This window comes from Pleurodeles waltl, chromosome 12 (assembly GCF_031143425.1).
Source record: "Pleurodeles waltl isolate 20211129_DDA chromosome 12, aPleWal1.hap1.20221129, whole genome shotgun sequence".
Lineage (NCBI taxonomy): Eukaryota > Metazoa > Chordata > Amphibia > Caudata > Salamandridae > Pleurodeles > Pleurodeles waltl.
In genome coordinates, this window is record NC_090451.1 from 106,283,444 (window position 1) to 106,298,717 (window position 15,274).

At 43.3% G+C, this 15,274-nt stretch overlaps 2 non-coding genes across 2 annotated transcripts; both read right to left on the minus strand.

Annotated features, from left to right (window-relative positions):
* Nucleotides 1-10,266: 10,266 nt before the first annotated feature.
* On the minus strand, nt 10,267-10,340 carry TRNAI-AAU (transfer RNA isoleucine (anticodon AAU)). Its single transcript has one exon. It is a non-coding gene; the product is annotated as a tRNA-Ile (tRNA).
* A 3,590-nt stretch (nt 10,341-13,930) lies between these two features.
* On the minus strand, nt 13,931-14,004 carry TRNAI-AAU (transfer RNA isoleucine (anticodon AAU)). Its single transcript has one exon. It is a non-coding gene; the product is annotated as a tRNA-Ile (tRNA).
* Between the last annotated feature and the right edge of the window lie 1,270 nt (nt 14,005-15,274).

Consider the following 15,274-nt stretch of genomic DNA (forward strand, 5'->3'; position numbering starts at 1 on the left):
CAGAATAGTATATTTGGGGTCATGTATTTGATTGCATTTTTAAAACAGTAACAGAACTTAACTGCAATGTTTAAATAGGTGTAGACATATTTAAACAGTGTCAATTTAATAGAAGAATTGTGGACAATTCAGAGGGGAGGCACCAATGTTTTTTTTCCCCATTGGGTGGATGCGGCATTAAAGAGTTTGAAGACCACTGGTCTAAGTGGACACTAACATACCTGGATGCTCCTGAATCCTAGCAACAGATGCCAGCAAACCTGGCTGGAGAGCTACTGTGTTGGACTGATCCTGTCAATTCAAGTGGTCTTTCCTAGAGAGTCGGAGGTCATGGAAATAGATGGAGTTGATGGTAATCTACAGGGCTTTGAAGTTTTCCCATCATCATCTGTCTCAAAAAAATGTGCTAGTAAAGACAGAGAATAAGGTAGCTGTCTTTTACATTAACCAACAGTGAAGCATGCATTCAAAATCCTTCAATGCAATAGCAGAACAATTGGGTTATTGGGCAGAGATCAACCTGTTGCACACGTCGGCAGTACACATCAAGGGCACCGACAATGTGATGGCAGACAGCTGGAGGTTTCCAAATTTGCTGGAGTTGACGTTATCCAGGTCGTTGTTTTGAGAGATATGCCGAGAGTTTGTGAAACCCTTTCTGGATCTCTTTTCAAACAAGGACAATGCTCATCTTTGTCGATTCTGATCCAGGCTTCCGGAACAAGGAGCCTAGGTAGTGGACGTATTGGTGATAAAGTGGCTGAGAAGTCTCCTTTATACATTCCCCCACTTTTTATTGATCCAGATGGTTCTCTTCAAGTCTCAGCCGGGGGGAGGGAACTTTATTCTTGTGGGCCCTTATTGGCCAGAGATGTCATGGTTTCCTCTTCTGAACCCCTGGCTCTTCTACCTCCTTGAGTACTGCTCAAGTGTGTCTCTGTCAGAACGTCGTCCCTGACCTTCTTGCTCCAACTCACTCTATCGCTTTGGAGGTTGAGAACTCTGGACTGCTAGCAAAGGGTCTTTCCTCTTCCTTAGTGGAGTTAATTCAGCACTCCAGCAGGCCTTCTACTTCGAAGTCTTACTCAAAGAACTGGAAGTCTTTTGAGACGTGATGTTCTGCTCATGATCTTTTGGCACCTACCTGTAGTTTGTATGCTATTTTGCATTTTCTTCTGAATGGGTTTCACTTGAATCTCTTTCCACTCTGAAAGCTCATTGCTTTGCGATAAAGGTTTTTAGGGACTTTTCTGTACCTTCGTCGATGTTACAGTCTTTGGTGTCTAGACTGTTCTGATCTTTTGTCAATTGTAAGACCAGTTGAAAAATCCCTTTTCTCCAACTCAGAATCTTCCTACTCTTTTATAGGCTTTGCAATTTTGTCTCTTTGAGGATTTGGATACTGTAGACATAAAGATTGTTTCCTATAAAGTTATTTTCCTATTTCCTATCACCTTGCTGAGAACAATTGGGGAGCTGGGAGCCTTAAAATGCTGTCCTCTCTTCATTTGATACTTTGGAAGATGGGGTAACTTTAAGGCCTAGCCTTACCTTTGCTGCAAAGGTTAAGTCTATTTTTGATAGATCTTAGGAAATAATTCTTCCTTCTTTCATTCCCTCTCCTTCCTCTCCGGAGGAACATTTGCTGAATACACTTGATGTTTAAAGAGCTCTTTTCATTCATGTCACCAGGCCTCTGCAGTTCAGGAAAACCGACTCCTTGTTTGTGACTTTTGGACAGCCTGGAAAAGACAAGAAGGTGACTTTTATGACTCTGAGTAGGTGGATTAAGTTGTCAATTTTTCTGGCTTTGCAAGGCTTTTTAGAATATCTTCCAGTTCAGGGATGGTCTACGAGAGGAATGGCCACCTCCTGGGTTGAATTCCAGTGAGTAACAATCTAGGAAATTCCTAGGGTGGCTACTTGGTCCTCAGAGCATACATTTGTCAAGCATTATGGCTTAATAATTTTTCTGTTTTGCATTTGAGTACCAATGTTTTGAACTCTGCATTACCCTTAGTCCATCTTGTCTTTGTCACAAACATTACATCCTGCCCACCTTCCCATCAGTCCTTTGGCAAGGGCTTGGCACCCAGGTTGGGTGCATGGGGCTAGCATTTAAGGATCCTCCTGTTCTTTCTTCCTGTTGGAAGGTGACATCACCTTACTTTGTAATGACTGTCACAAGGACGCAATGGACTAAGGCTAATGAAGATTACCAATAAGTAACCAACGCATCACCACTCTTTCTGAATGTGCGTGGCTCATTCCGCAGGACTAGTTCTTTGTATGATTCCTGGATTTTCAGAAGCCCTTTGATGGCAGCACCCCCACACTGAAAATTGTTTCAGCACCACTGTACAAGGGTCAGTTGTCATGCTCATCTGCGGCGTAAATTTGCATTGAAGTAGTCTAACTCCCCAGGCCTTGTCTTTTGCTCAATTTGCCTTTGTGAGTTTTCTCTCAATCACTGTCGACTTCCTTTGATCTTTCTTTCTTTTTTCACTTCACCTTCGCCTTCAGTGTATCTTTCGGCCCTCTTAAGAGACACACCCCCTTGTAGCCACTTCTATACTTCTGTCACCTAATTATTTTCCTATCCTTTCCCCTGTAACGTTGCTGATCCTAGCTATAGCATCACTATCCAGAATCTGTTCACCTGAGTTATGTTCCTCTTATCCCCACGCATCTAATAATCAGCTCTTGGTCTCCCTCCACCTCTCACGAGACATAGTCTGAGGCAGTGTCTCCATCTTGGAGAGACAATCCCTTGCACATGTGTTGTTCTACTGGCGCTGCCGGCTTGAGCTTTGGTCAGCAGTGGCAAAAGAAGGACTAATGGAAAGTGAACGTATACTAGAGCAACAGAGTGTATGGATTTATAAGAGCTTGATTAAATGAGAAAAAAAGAGTTTATTTGAGAGAAAAAATGCAACCTGGCCCGTACGGGGATCAAACCCACAACCATGGCATTATTAGCACCATGCTCTAACCAACTGTGCTAACCAGCCATGAGGACTAAAAAGATCCTTTTTCCATGTAATGCAGATAGATAGAAGAGTTGGTCGCACTATCGCAATTCCTTCATACTTTTCTCCTTCCGCCCCCTGTCTGGATTACAATAACAAGAGCTGTGGAGTGCTGCACGCCAGCCTCAGTGCCTCTTCTTTCACTCAATCTCACTGTGTGCTGTGACATCTTTGTAACATCGCTTGTTGCCGGAAAAAAAGGAAAGGAGGGATAGTATTTTTATTCTTTTACAACAAAACCCAAAATGCATCGGCTTGCTTGTTCATTAAGTTTACAAGGCCAGCTGCTTTTGAGATATTATAATTATAGTGGTTATTCGGCGTTGGAGGTAAGAGAGTTTTTTTTAGGTCTGGCCGATCCTTCTGCTTCAAATTACTTGAGCTCATGTCAACAAAGTAACAACAAAACATAGCCAACGGTTCGTTGCTCAAGCCTTCCCTACTGCGCCTTCCCATGTCTCTCCTGCCGACCACAGTGCAGGAAATCTGAGTTTGCATTTGCGTGAAGAGACGTACAACACAAGAAGGCGCGCTTTTGTGCGCCGGGCACCACCCAGCCTGTGCATTCCTCACTGTCGTGAGATCAGTTTACTCAGCAGAGCATGACGCTGCAATTGGTTAGTAGGGCAGGCCTGACCAGAATAGTATATTTGGGGTCATGTATTTGATTGCATTTTTAAAACAGTAACAGAACTTAACTGCATTGTTTAAATAGGTCTAGACATATTTAAACAGTGTCAATTTAATAGAAGAATTGTGGACAATTCAGAGGGGAGGCACCAATGTTTTTTTTTCACATTGGGTGGATGCGGCATTAAAGAGTTTGAAGACCACTGGTCTAAGTGGACACTAATATACCTGGATGCTCCTGAATCCTCGCAACAGATGCCAGCAAACCTGGCTGGAGAGCTACTGTGTTGGACTGATCCTGTCAATTCAAGTGGTCTTTCCTAGAGAGTCGGAGGTCATGGAAATAGATGGAGTTGATGGTAATCTACAGGGCTTTGAAGTTTTCCCATCATCATCTGTATCAAAAAATGTGCTAGTAAAGACAGAGAATAAGGTAGCTGTCTTTTACATTAACCAACAGTGAAGCATGCATTCAAAATCCTTCAATGCAATAGCAGAACAATTGGGTTATTGGGCAGAGATCAATCTGTTGCACACGTCGGCAGTACACATCAAGGGCACCGACAATGTGATGGCAGACAGCTGGAGGTTTCCAAATTTGCTGGAGTTGACGTTATCCAGGTCGTTGTTTTGAGAGATATGCCGAGAGTTTGTGAAACCCTTTCTGGATCTCTTTTCAAACAAGGACAATGCTCATCTTTGTCGATTCTGATCCAGGCTTCCGGAACAAGGAGCCTAGGTAGTGGACGTATTGGTGATAAAGTGGCTGAGAAGTCTCCTTCATACATTCCCCCACTTTTTATTGATCCAGATGGTTCTCTTCAAGTCTCAGCAGGGGGGAGGGAACTTTATTCTTGTGGGCCCTTATTGGCCAGAGATGTCATGGTTTCCTCTTCTGAACCCCTGGCTCTTCTACCTCCTTGAGTACTGCTCAAGTGTGTCTCTGTCAGAACGTCGTCCCTGACCTTCTTGCTCCAACTCACTCTATCGCTTTGGAGGTTGAGAAGTCTGGACTGCTAGCAAAGGGTCTTTCCTCTTCCTTAGTGGAGTTAATTCAGCACTCCAGCAGGCCTTCTACTTCGAAGTCTTACTCAAAGAACTGGAAGTCTTTTGAGACGTGATGTTCTGCTCATGATCTTTTGGCACCTACCTGTAGTTTGTCTGCTATTTTGCATTTTCGTCTGAATGGGTTTCACTTGAATCTCTTTCCACTCTGAAAGCTCATTGCTTTGCGATAAAGGTTTTTAGGGACTTTTCTGTACCTTCGTCGATGTTACAGTCTTTGGTGTCTAGACTGTTCTGATCTTTTGTCAATTGTAAGACCAGTTGAAAAATCCCTTTTCTCCAACTCAGAATCTTCCTACTCTTTTATAGGCTTTGCAATTTTGTCTCTTTGAGGATTTGGATACTGTAGACATAAAGATTGTTTCCTATAAAGTTATTTTCCTATTTCCTATCACCTTGCTGAGAACAATTGGGGAGCTGGGAGACTTAAAATGCTGTCCTCTCTTCATTTGATACTTTGGAAGATGGGGTAACTTTAAGGCCTAGCCTTACCTTTGCTGCAAAGGTTAAGTCTATTTTTGATAGATCTTAGGAAATAATTCTTCCTTCTTTCATTCCCTCTCCTTCCTCTCCGGAGGAACATTTGCTGAATACACTTGATGTTTAAAGAGCTCTTTTCATTCATGTCACCAGGCCTCTGCAGTTCAGGAAAACCGACTCCTTGTTTGTGACTTTTGGACAGCCTGGAAAAGACAAGAAGGTGACTTTTATGACTCTGAGTAGGTGGATTAAGTTGTCAATTTTTCTGGCTTTGCAAGGCTTTTTAGAATATCTTCCAGTTCAGGGATGGTCTACGAGAGGAATGGCCACCTCCTGGGTTGAATTCCAGTGAGTAACAATCTAGGAAATTCCTAGGGTGGCTACTTGGTCCTCAGAGCATACATTTGTCAAGCATTATGGCTTAATAATTTTTCTGTTTTGCATTTGAGTACCAATGTTTTGAACTCTGCATTACCCTTAGTCCATCTTGTCTTTGTCACAAACATTACATCCTGCCCACCTTCCCATCAGTCCTTTGGCAAGGGCTTGGCACCCAGGTTGGGTGCATGGGGCTAGCATTTAAGGATCCTCCTGTTCTTTCTTCCTGTTGGAAGGTGACATCACCTTACTTTGTAATGACTGTCACAAGGACGCAATGGACTAAGGCTAATGAAGATTACCAATAAGTAACCAACGCATCACCACTCTTTCTGAATGTGCGTGGCTCATTCCGCAGGACTAGTTGTTTGTATGATTCCTGGATTTTCAGAAGCCCTTTGATGGCAGCACCCCCACACTGAAAATTGTTTCAGCACCACTGTACAAGGGTCAGTTGTCATGCTCATCTGCGGCGTAAATTTGCATTGAAGTAGTCTAACTCCCCAGGCCTTGTCTTTTGCTCAATTTGCCTTTGTGAGTTTTCTCTCAATCACTGTCGACTTCCTTTGATCTTTCTTTCTTCTTTCACTTCACCTTCGCCTTCGGTGTATCTTTCGGCCCTCTTAAGAGACACACCCCCTTGTAGCCACTTCTATACTTCTGTCACCTAATTATTTTCCTATCCTTTCCCCTGTAACGTTGCTGATCCTAGCTATAGCATCACTATCCAGAATCTGTTCACCTGAGTTATGTTCCTCGTATCCCCACGCATCTAATAATCAGCTCTTGGTCTCCCTCCACCTCTCACGAGACATAGTCTGAGGCAGTGTCTCCATCTTGGAGAGACAATCCCTTGCACATGTGTTGTTCTACTGGCGCTGCCGGCTTGAGCTTTGGTCAGCAGTGGCAAAAGAAGGACTAATGGAAAGTGAACGTATACTAGAGCAACAGAGTGTATGGATTTATAAGAGCTTGATTAAATGAGAAAAAAAGAGTTTATTTGAGAGAAAAAATGCAACCTGGCCCGTACGGGGATCAAACCCACAACCTTGGCATTATTAGCACCATGCTCTAACCAACTGTGCTAACCGGCCATGAGGACTAAAATATCCTTTTTCCATGTAATGCAGATAGATAGAAGAGTTGGTCTCACTATCGCAATTCCTTCATACTTTTCTCCTTCCGCCCCCTGTCTGGATTACAATAACAAGAGCTGTGGAGTGCTGCACGCCAGCCTCAGTGCCTCTTCTTTCACTCAATCTCACTGTGTGCTGTGACATCTTTGTAACATCGCTTGTTGCCGGAAAAAAAGGAAAGGAGGGATAGTATTTTTATTCTTTTACAACAAAACCCAAAATGCATTGGCTTGCTTGATCATTAAGTTTACAAGGCCAGCTGCTTTTGAGATATTATAATTATAGTGGTTATTCGGCGTTGGAGGTAAGAGAGTTTTTTTTAGGTCTGGCCGTTCCTTCTGCTTCAAATTACTTGAGCTCATGTCAACAAAGTAACAACAAAACATAGCCAACGGTTCGTTGCTCAAGCCTTCCCTACTGCGCCTTCCCATGTCTCTCCTGCCGACCACAGTGCAGGAAATCTGAGTTTGCATTTGCGTGAAGAGACGTACAACACAAGAAGGCGCGCTTTTGTGCGCCGGGCACCATCCGGCCTGTGCATTCCTCACTGTTGTGAGATCAGTTTACTCAGCAGAGCATGACGCTGCAATTGGTTAGTAGGGCAGGCCTGACCAGAATAGTATATTTGGGGTCATGTATTTGATTGCATTTTTAAAACAGTAACAGAACTTAACTGCAATGTTTAAATAGTTCTAGACATATTTAAACAGTGTCAATTTAATAGAAGAATTGTGGACAATTCAGAGGGGAGGCACCAATGTTTTTTTTTCCCATTGGGTGGATGCGGCATTAAAGAGTTTGAAGACCACTGGTCTAAGTGGACACTAATACACCTGGATGCTCCTGAATTCCTTGCAACAGATGCCAGCAAACCTGGCTGGAGAGCTACTGTGTTGGACTGATCCTGTCGATTCAAGTGGTCTTTCCTAGAGAGTCAGAGGTCATGGAAATAGATGGAGTTGATGGTAATCTTCAGGGCTTTGAAGTTTTCCCATCATCATCTGTCTCAAAAAAATTTGCTAGTAAAGACAGAGAATAAGGTAGCTGTCTTTTACATTAACCAACAGTGAAGCATGCATTCAAAATCCCTCAATGCAATAGCAGAACAATTGGGTTATTGGGCAGAGATCAACCTGTTGCACACGTCGGCAGTACACATCAAGGGCACCGACAATGTGATGGCAGACAGCTGGAGGTTTCCAAATTTGCTGGAGTTGACGTTATCCAGGTCGTTGTTTTGAGAGATATGCAGAGAGTTTGTGAAACCCTTTCTGGATCTCTTTTCAAACAAGGACAATGCTCATCTTTGTCGATTCTGATCCAGGCTTCCGGAACAAGGAGCCTAGGTAGTGGACGTATTGGTGATAAAGTGGCTGAGAAGTCTCCTTTATACATTCCCCCACTTTTTATTGATCCAAATGATTCTCTTCAAGTCTCAGCAGGGGCGAGGGAACTTTATTCTTGTGGGCCCTTATTGGCCAGAGATGTCATGGTTTCCTCTTCTGAACCCCTGGCTCTTCTACCTCCTTGGGTACTGCTCAAGTGTGTCGCTCTCAGAACGTCATCCCTGACCTTCTTGCTCCAACTCACTCTATCGCTTTGGAGGTTGAGAAGTCTGGACTGCTAGCAAAGGGTCTTTCCTCTTCCTTAGTGGAGTTAATTCAGCACTCCAGCAGGCCTTCTACTTCGAAGTCTTACTCAAAGAACTGGAAGTCTTTTGAGACGTGATGTTCTGCTCATGATCTTTTGGCACCTACCTGTAGTTTGTCTGCTATTTTGCATTTTCTTCTGAATGGGTTTCACTTGAATCTCTTTCCACACTGAAAGCTCATTGCTTTGCGATAAAGGTTTTTAGGGACTTTTCTGTACCTTCGAAGATGTTACAATCTTTGGTGTCTAGACTGTTCTGATCTTTTGTCAATTGTAAGAACAGTTGAAAAATCCCTTTTCTCCAACTCAGAATCTTCCTACTCTTTTATAGGCTTTGCAATTTTATCTCTTTGAGGATCTGGATACTGTAGACATAAAGATTGTTTCCTATAAAGTTATTTTCCTATTTCCTTTCACCTTGCTGAGAACAATTGGGGAGCTGGGAGCCTTAAAATGCTGTCCTCTCTTCATTTGATACTTTGGAAGATGGGTAACTTTAAGGCCTAGCCTTACCTTTGCTGCAAAGGTTAAGTCTATTTTTGATAGATCTTATGAAATAATTCTTCCTTCTTTCATTCCCTCTCCTTCCTCTCCGGAGGAATATTTTCTGAATACACTTGATGTTTAAAGAGCTCTTTTCATTTATGTCACCAGGCCTCTGCAGTTCAGGAAAACCGACTCCTTGTTTGTGACTTTTGGACAGCCTGGAAAAGACAAGAAGGTGACTTTTATGACTCTGAGTAGGTGGATTAAGTTGTCAATTTTTCTGGCTTTGCAAGGCTTTTTAGAATATCTTCCAGTTCAGGGATGGTCTACGAGAGGAATGGCCACCTCCTGGGTTGAATTCCAGTGAGTAACAATCTAGGAAATTCCTAGGGTGGCTACTTGGTCCTCAGAGCATACATTTGTCAAGCATTATGGCTTAATAATTTTTCTGTTTTGCATTTGAGTACCAATGTTTTGAACTCTGCATTACCCTTAGTCCATCTTGTCTTTGTCATAAACATTACATCCTGCCCACCTTCCCATCAGTCCTTTGGCAAGGGCTTGGCACCCAGGTTGGGTGCATGGGGCTTGCATTTAAGGATCCTCCTGTTCTTTCTTCCTGTTGGAAGGTGACATCACCTTACTTTGTAATGACTGTCACAAGGACGCAATGGACTAAGGCTAATGAAGATTACCAATAAGTAACCAACGCATCACCACTCTTTCTGAATGTGCGTGGCTCATTCCGCAGGACTAGTTCTTTGTATGATTCCTGGATTTTCAGAAGCCCTTTGATGGCAGCACCCCCACACTTAAAATTGTTTCAGCACCACTGTACAAGGGTCAGTTGTCATGCTCATCTGCGGCGTAAATTTGCATTGAAGTAGTCTAACTCCCCAGGCCTTGTCTTTTGCTCAATTTGCCTTTGTTAGTTTTCTCTCAATCACTGTCGACTTCCTTTGATCTTTCTTTCTTCTTTCACTTCACCTTCGGCTTCAGTGTATCTTTCGGCCCTCTTAAGAGACACACCCCTTGTAGCCACTTCTATACTTCTGTCACCTAATTATTTTCCTGTCCTTTCCCCTGTAACGTTGCTGATCCTAGCTATAGCATCACTATGCAGAATCTGTTCACCTGAGTTATGTTCCTCTTATCCCCACGCATCTAATAATCAGCTCTTGGTCTCCCTCCACCTCTCACGAGACATAGTCTGAGGCAGTGTCTCCATCTTGGAGAGACAATCCCTTGCACTTGTGTTGTTCTACTGGCGCTGCCGGCTTGAGCTTTGGTCAGCAGTGGCAAAAGAAGGACTAATGGAAAGTGAACGTATACTGGAGCAACAGAGTGTATGGATTTATAAGAGCTTGATTAAATGAGAAAAAAAGAGTTTAGTTGAGAGAAAAAATGCAACCTGGCCCGTACGGGGATTGAACCCACGACCTTGGCATTATTAGCACCACGCTCTAACCAACTGAGCTAACCAGCCATGAGTACTAACGATATCCTTTTTCCATGTAATGCAGATAGAGAGAAGAGTTGGTCTCACTATCGCAATTCCTTCATACTTTTCTCCTTCCGCCCCCTGTCTGGATTACAATAACAAGAGCTGTGGAGTGCTGCACGCCAGCCTCAGTGCCTCTTCTTTCACTCAATCTCACTGTGTGCTGTGATATCTTTGTAACATCGCTTGTTGCCGGAAAAAAAGGAAAGGAGGGATAGTATTTTTATTCTTTTACAACAAAACCCAAAATGCATCGGCTTGCTTGTTATTAAGTTTACAAGGCCAGCTGCTTTTGAGATATTATAATTATAGTGGTTATTCGGCGTTGGAGGTAAGAGAGTTTTTTTTAGGTCTGGCCGTTCCTTCTGCTTCAAATTACTTGAGCTCATGTCAACAAAGTAACAACAAAACATAGCCAACGGTTCGTTGCTCAAGCCTTTCCTACTGCGCCTTCCCATGTCTCTCCTGCCGACCACAGTGCAGGAAATCTGAGTTTGCATTTGCGCGAAGAGACGTACAACACAAGAAGGCGCGCTTTTGTGCGCCGGGCACCACCCGGCCTGTGCATTCCTCACTGTCGTGAGATCAGTTTACTCAGCAGAGCATGACGCTGCAATTGGTTAGTAGGGCAGGCCTGACCAGAATAGTATATTTGGGGTCATGTATTTGATTGCATTTTTAAAACAGTAACAGAACTTAACTGCAATGTTTAAATAGGTGTAGACATATTTAAACAGTGTCAATTTAATAGAAGAATTGTGGACAATTCAGAGGGGAGGCACCAATGTTTTTTTTCCCCATTGGGTGGATGCGGCATTAAAGAGTTTGAAGACCACTGGTCTAAGTGGACACTAACATACCTGGATGCTCCTGAATCCTAGCAACAGATGCCAGCAAACCTGGCTGGAGAGCTACTGTGTTGGACTGATCCTGTCAATTCAAGTGGTCTTTCCTAGAGAGTCGGAGGTCATGGAAATAGATGGAGTTGATGGTAATCTACAGTGCTTTGAAGTTTTCCCATCATCATCTGTCTCAAAAAAATGTGCTAGTAAAGACAGAGAATAAGGTAGCTGTCTTTTACATTAACCAACAGTGAAGCATGCATTCAAAATCCTTCAATGCAATAGCAGAACAATTGGGTTATTGGGCAGAGATCAACCTGTTGCACACGTCGGCAGTACACATCAAGGGCACCGACAATGTGATGGCAGACAGCTGGAGGTTTCCAAATTTGCTGGAGTTGACGTTATCCAGGTCGTTGTTTTGAGAGATATGCCGAGAGTTTGTGAAACCCTTTCTGGATCTCTTTTCAAACAAGGACAATGCTCATCTTTGTCGATTCTGATCCAGGCTTCCGGAACAAGGAGCCTAGGTAGTGGACGTATTGGTGATAAAGTGGCTGAGAAGTCTCCTTTATACATTCCCCCACTTTTTATTGATCCAGATGATCCTCTTCAAGTCTCAGCAGGGGCGAGGGAACTTTATTCTTGTGGGCCCTTATTGGCCAGAGATGTCATGGTTTCCTCTTCTGAACCCCTGGCTCTTCTACCTCCTTGGGTACTGCTCAAGTGTGTCGCTCTCAGAACGTCATCCCTGACCTTCTTGCTCCAACTCACTCTATCGCTTTGGAGGTTGAGAAGTCTGGACTGCTAGCAAAGGGTCTTTCCTCTTCCTTAGTGGAGTTAATTCAGCACTCCAGCAGGCCTTCTACTTCGAAGTCTTACTCAAAGAACTGGAAGTCTTTTGAGACGTGATGTTCTGCTCATGATCTTTTGGCACCTACCTGTAGTTTGTCTGCTATTTTGCATTTTCTTCTGAATGGGTTTCACTTGAATCTCTTTCCACACTGAAAGCTCATTGCTTTGCGATAAAGGTTTTTAGGGACTTTTCTGTACCTTCGAAGATGTTACAATCTTTGGTGTCTAGACTGTTCTGATCTTTTGTCAATTGTAAGAACAGTTGAAAAAAACCTTTTCTCCAACTCAGAATCTTCCTACTCTTTTATAGGCTTTGCAATTTTATCTCTTTGAGGATCTGGATACTGTAGACATAAAGATTGTTTCCTATAAAGTTATTTTCCTATTTCCTATCACCTTGCTGAGAACAATTGGGGAGCTGGGAGCCTTAAAATGCTGTCCTCTCTTCATTTGATACTTTGGAAGATGGGTAACTTTAAGGCCTAGCCTTACCTTTGCTGCAAAGGTTAAGTCTATTTTTGATAGATCTTAGGAAATAATTCTTCCTTCTTTCATTCCCTCTCCTTCCTCTCCGGAGGAATATTTTCTGAATACACTTGATGTTTAAAGAGCTCTTTTCATTTATGTCACCAGGCCTCTGCAGTTCAGGAAAACCGACTCCTTGTTTGTGACTTTTGGACAGCCTGGAAAAGACAAGAAGGTGACTTTTATGACTCTGAGTAGGTGGATTAAGTTGTCAATTTTTCTGGCTTTGCAAGGCTTTTTAGAATATCTTCCAGTTCAGGGATGGTCTACGAGAGGAATGGCCACCTCCTGGGTTGAATTCCAGTGAGTAACAATCTAGGAAATTCCTAGGGTGGCTACTTGGTCCTCAGAGCATACATTTGTCAAGCATTATGGCTTAATAATTTTTCTGTTTTGCATTTGAGTACCAATGTTTTGAACTCTGCATTACCCTTAGTCCATCTTGTCTTTGTCACAAACATTACATCCTGCCCACCTTCCCATCAGTCCTTTGGCAAGGGCTTGGCACCCAGGTTGGGTGCATGGGGCTAGCATTTAAGGATCCTCCTGTTCTTTCTTCCTGTTGGAAGGTGACATCACCTTACTTTGTAATGACTGTCACAAGGACGCAATGGACTAAGGCTAATGAAGATTACCAATAAGTAACCAACGCATCACCACTCTTTCTGAATGTGCGTGGCTCATTCCGCAGGACTAGTTCTTTGTATGATTCCTGGATTTTCAGAAGCCCTTTGATGGCAGCACCCCCACACTGAAAATTGTTTCAGCACCACTGTACAAGGGTCAGTTGTCATGCTCATCTGCGGCGTAAATTTGCATTGAAGTAGTCTAACTCCCCAGGCCTTGTCTTTTGCTCAATTTGCCTTTGTTAGTTTTCTCTCAATCACTGTCGACTTCCTTTGATCTTTCTTTCTTCTTTCACTTCACCTTCGGCTTCAGTGTATCTTTCGGCCCTCTTAAGAGACACACCCCCTTGTAGCCACTTCTATACTTCTGTCACCTAATTATTTTCCTATCCTTTCCCCTGTAACGTTGCTGATCCTAGCTATAGCATCACTATCCAGAATCTGTTCACCTGAGTTATGTTCCTCTTATCCCCACGCATCTAATAATCAGCTCTTGGTCTCCCTCCACCTCTCACGAGACATAGTCTGAGGCAGTGTCTCCATCTTGGAGAGACAATCCCTTGCACTTGTGTTGTTCTACTGGCGCTGCCGGCTTGAGCTTTGGTCAGCAGTGGCAAAAGAAGGACTAATGGAAAGTGAACGTATACTGGAGCAACAGAGTGTATGGATTTATAAGAGCTTGATTAAATGAGAAAAAAAGAGTTTAGTTGAGAGAAAAAATGCAACCTGGCCCGTACGGGGATTGAACCCACGACCTTGGCGTTATTAGCACCACGCTCTAACCAACTGAGCTAACCAGCCATGAGTACTAAAGATGTCCTTTTTCCATGTAATGCAGATAGATAGAAGAGTTGGTCTCACTATCGCAATTCCTTCATACTTTTCTCCTTCCGCCCCCTGTCTGGATTACAATAACAAGAGCTGTGGAGTGCTGCACGCCAGCCTCAGTGCCTCTTCTTTCACTCAATCTCACTGTGTGCTATGATATCTTTGTAACATCGCTTGTTGCCGGAAAAAAAGGAAAGGAGGGATAGTATTTTTATTCTTTTACAACAAAACCCAAAATGCATCGGCTTGCTTGGTCATTAAGTTTACAAGGCCAGCTGCTTTTGAGATATTATAATTATAGTGGTTATTCGGCGTTGGAGGTAAGAGAGTTTTTTTTAGGTCTGGCCGTTCCTTCTACTTCAAATTACTTGAGCTCATGTCAACAAAGTAACAACAAAACATAGCCAATGGTTCGTTGCTCAAGCCTTCCCTACTGCGCCTTTCCATGTCTCTCCTGCCGACCACAGTGCAGGAAATCTGAGTTTGCATTTGCGCGAAGAGACGTACAACACAAGAAGGCGCGCTTTTGTGCGCCGGGCACCACCCGGCCTGTGCATTCCTCACTGTCATGAGATCAGTTTACTCAGCAGAGCATGACGCTGCAATTGGTTAGTAGGGCAGGCCTGACCAGAATAGTATAGTTTGGGGTCATGTATTTGATTGCATTTTTAAAACAGTAACAGAACTTAACTGCATTGTTTAAATAGGTCTAGACATATTTAAACAGTGTCAATTTAATAGAAGAATTGTGGACAATTCAGAGGGGAGGCACCAATGTTTTTTTTTCCCATTGGGTGGATGCGGCATTAAAGAGTTTGAAGACCACTGGTCTAAGTGGACACTAATATACCTGGATGCTCCTGAATCCTCGCAACAGATGCCAGCAAACCTGGCTGGAGAGCTACTGTGTTGGACTGATCCTGTCAATTCAAGTGGTCTTTCCTAGAGAGTCGGAGGTCATGGAAATAGATGGAGTTGATGGTAATCTACAGGGCTTTGAAGTTTTCCCATCATCATCTGTATCAAAAAATGTGCTAGTAAAGACAGAGAATAAGGTAGCTGTCTTTTACATTAACCAACAGTGAAGCATGCATTCAAAATCCTTCAATGCAATAGCAGAACAATTGGGTTATTGGGCAGAGATCAACCTGTTGCACACGTCGGCAGTACACATCAAGGGCACCGACAATGTGATGGCAGACAGCTGGAGGTTTCCAAATTTGCTGGAGTTGACGTTATCCAG